A 4185-nucleotide genomic window follows, 5' to 3' on the forward strand; every position below is an offset into this window, starting at 1 on the left:
GCATCTCGTGCTTTGCCAAGACCTCCTGTAAACATTTGTGTCCCCTTTGTGTTGTTTTGCTACTTATTCCGCCTCCTTTACACAAAGGGGATAGAATGAGCAGCATTTGCCTTTGCAGCTTTGTTCTTTGTGGGTGTGAAATGTGTGATAAATCCTCCCCAGTCCAGCAATCCATCCCCATGACAATGATAATCAAAGATGCACTGAAGCAAAGGACACCATACCTTCTCTACACACCCTCCATCTCTAGAACTTGGCTGTGATTTGGAAATTGTCGGCCTTTTTGTGTCTGCTCAGCTCTTTTTTTTTTTTGTGAGCGTGTCTCCGTGCTCTCACACCAGCCCTGGCATCAAATTTAACCAGGAGAAAGGGTGACTCATAGGGATGCCTCTCTCCTACGGGAGGCCTTTGCAGCGATTACGCCACTGCACACCACACCATTGCCACTAATTTACTCACTGAGGGGTGTCCTGTAAATCACAGTGGCCCCGTTGTTGCTGCTGTGGGGAGTGAGGCCACTGGTGGCAGCTCAAGGACCAGCTGACGGACTCGGCTGCTTGCTGTCTCCACACTCAGCAAAACACTGCGACTGTCTTTATGGCTGGACTCTATACGTGGATAGATTGCCTGTCACAGACGATCTCACTTTGGCATATATGCTGGTGCTGCCAAAGCTCAGACTAACTGCCTGCTAAGCTCTAATGCAGCAGGGAGTGGCCTCAGGGTGACACATAAGAAATACAGTCCTTTTCAAACAAAGCCTTGGTGAAGACAATGGCTGTGGAGTATTTGAAGTGTGTGTCTACTGATGCGATCGATACTGTGTTATAAATCAGAAGTATTATTATATTATCTTAACACCTAAAAGTTCAATTTACTCAAGTTTAAAAGGACAAATTTTTCTGCCATCACAAGCAAATCTGAGGAAATTAGATCCGTCTGTACCTGGATTCAAGGTATCATCTTTCTGCTAATCAATATACTGTGTTTACATATAATAAGACACCTGAGCATGGACACCTACATAAAAAAAATAAGCCATGGCAAGCCATACTAGGGTTAGTAATTCCATTTCAAAACAAAATTCAGTCAGGACCAAATATTGATCAAAAGATCAATACTTCCATCTGCGGACATTCACTGGCATGGCTCTGTTCTGGCACATCTCTATCCTTTCACAACAATGTGTGGAATCATATGGAGGAGAGACCAGAGCTCCACGTCCTTTGTGTGCTTACATGGACAGCTACGAAAGATGGGAAGATCAGCAGCAAGACCTGAGCAAGAAAAGAAAGAAACTGATTATAGATGGCAGAGAGTTGGTGTCGTAAACCACCGCCTCTGTTCAAAGATGGTCGCTCACAGTGGACATAGATGGCTTCTTTCACTCCTCTTTCAAACCATCTGTCCTCTCTGTCCAAAATGTGAACATTGGCATCCTCGAAAGAGTGTCCTTTATACTTAAGATGCAGATGGACTGCTGAGTCTTGTCCTGTGGACAAGACCCATCACCCTTTGGAACACATACTTGGAGTAATCAGGACCCTACACCACCGGGCAGAACATGTTCCCTCTAAGCCTGAAGGGAAAAAGAAGAAACACACACATGTAAAGGAAGCACTCAAAACGTGCGGCTATCCTAAATGGGTGTTCTTAAAGTCAGCAAAGAGGCACAGAAAAGAAGATCAGACACCAGTGAGGGAGGACAGACGCAACAACATTGTCATCCCCTATGTAGCCGGCGTATCAGAGAAACTCAGGAGAGTTTTCTCCAAGCATGACATCCCGGTGCATTTCAGACCCAGCAACACACTCAGACAAAAACTGGTTCACCCGAAAGACAAAACGCCAAAACACAAACTTAACAATGTGGTGTATGCTGTACAGTGCAGCGAGGAATGCTCAGATCTCTACATTGGAGAGACCAAACAGCCACTTCACAAGCGCATGGCACAACACAGAAGAGCCACCTCCACAGGACAAGACTCAGCAGTCCATCTGCATCTTAAGGATAAAGGTCACTCTTTCGAGGATGCCAATGTTCACATTTTGGACAGAGAGGACAGATGGTTTGAAAGAGGAGTGAAAGAAGCCATCTATGTCCACTGTGAGCGACCATCTTTGAACAGAGGCGGGGGTTTACGACACCAACTCTGCCATCTATAATCCAGTTTTGAGATCCCTTCCCAGACGCCTTAACGCCCACTCACATCCTGGGCCATCTGATCTCAGGAATTCGCATGATAAGGTGGGGCCAGGTTTCACAATGAACTCACCCGAAACTCTGGCTGATTGGGACCCACGCCCAGTTTCACACCTTGGCTCAGGCGATTAAAGGATCATCAGGGGTCCTTTTGTCCCTCTGTGGGGGGAAACTCCCACTAGGTTTATATCTGGGACTCCCCACCATTTGACCTTAGAACTGAAGAAGCTTCTCGGATGAGAGGTGAAACGTCTTCAAGCAACTTAAAGAAGTCCAGACACTTTTCTTTGCAAGCTCCTTTGGTTACAAAGATGCTTGCAGATGCACAACTGTAAGTGTCACAGAAATGGCTTATGTATAAAGAAGTTTAATAGATGGTTCCAGCAGTTAAAATGTTCTTGCTTGTACGTTTCTGTGGCCAATATTGTAAGGGTGTGTTTATCTTGTCAGAAAGAACAGGTTTTGTTACACCGCTATTATCGCGAGGTTTGGGCGTGATAGTATAGGCTGTGAGCCCACGTTTAATAATCACGCTAAGGAGTCCAGCGAGCTATCTGCAAAGGCCTGGTTAGTCTACCAGCGGTACAAGGTATTTGTCATTTGCCATAACTGTATTGTGATATTGTAAAAATTTGTAATGTATGGTGTTCTAATTATTTTATGTTTTAATTTAGAATGCACAAGACTGTAAAGCTATTCTTCTAGGACCTCCGAAGTGGCAGGCGGCCACGAGGTAATTTTCGTTGTTAAAGCACAAGTGTTAATTTTGATAGACTGAAGCGCTTAAAGTCTTTGTGTTTTATGTTTGTAGTTTTCACGGCGTTCAATAAATGCAGCGAAGCGCCCGTCTTGAAGAAGCCGTGCCTGTGTTGTCATTTCGGAGTTACAACAACAATTGTTTTTAGGCCCAAGCAACCTAAATAGCATGCCCGATATGAGATAGCGAGCTAGTTGTATAATATTGCCACAAGTATTTGTTCATCTGCCTTTACACACATATGAACTTGAGTGATATATACAGCAATATCACCTTCAACTCTTCTGGTCAGGTCACAAAGTTTAGGAGTGTGTTTACAGGAATTTTGGGACCATTCTTCTAGCATATTTGTGAGGACAGACACTGTTGTTGGACGTGAAGGCCTGGTTCGCAATGTCTGCTCTAATTCATCCCAAAGGTGTTCTGTCGGGTTGAGGTCAGGACTCTGTACATGCCAAGATGTCAAGTTCTTCTTTATGGACCTTGCTTTGGTGGTGCACAGTCATGTTGCAACACCAAAGAACTATTCCCAAACTGTGCAAATCAAATTTGGAGCATGAAATTGTCCAATATGTCTTGTCTCCAAAATTGTATGCTGAAGCATTAAGAGTTCATTTCACTGGAACTAAGGGATCAGGCCCAACTCCTAAAAAAAACAACCCCACACCATAATCCTCCTTTCAACAAACTTGGCACTTGGCACACTGGAGTCAGACAAGTACCGTTCTCCTGGAAACCATCATCATCATCATCAACTTTATTTATAAAGCACTTAAAAACAACCACAGCTGACACAAAGTGCTGTATATTGGAACTGTAAAATAAAATTACATGAGATATAAGTAAAAACCAAATAAAAGAAGAGTGAAATCATTAATTAAATAACTGCTTCAATTAAAAGAGAAACTAAGTCTCACTGAGGTTAAAAGCCAAGGAATAAAAGTGGGTTTTAAGACGTGATTTAAAAGTGGATAGTGAAGGGGCCTCTCTAACGTGCATGGGCAATTTATTCCATAATTTTGGAGCCACAATAGAGAAGGCCCTGTCCCCTCTGAGCTTCCTCCTGGATCTCGGTACCTCCAGGAGCAGCTGGTCAGCTGACCTGAGTAGGGATGGGTATCGAAAACCGGTTCTTGTTGAGAACCGGTTCCCACTGTTTCAATTCCTTGGAATTGTTTGCCATTTTTGCAAACGATTTCCTTATCGATTCCAGTCGCCCCGAATG

General features: G+C 43.9%; 1 long non-coding RNA gene across 1 annotated transcript; it reads left to right on the top strand.

Annotated features, from left to right (window-relative positions):
- Positions 1–2539: 2539 nt before the first annotated feature.
- On the top strand, positions 2540–3057 carry LOC113008171 (uncharacterized). Its single transcript, XR_003269990.1, has 2 exons — positions 2540–2792; positions 2878–3057. It is a non-coding gene; the product is annotated as an uncharacterized LOC113008171 (long non-coding RNA).
- The last annotated feature ends 1128 nt before the right edge of the window (positions 3058–4185 follow it).

This window comes from Astatotilapia calliptera, chromosome 16, assembly GCF_900246225.1.
Source record: "Astatotilapia calliptera chromosome 16, fAstCal1.2, whole genome shotgun sequence".
NCBI classification, from domain to species: domain Eukaryota; kingdom Metazoa; phylum Chordata; class Actinopteri; order Cichliformes; family Cichlidae; genus Astatotilapia; species Astatotilapia calliptera.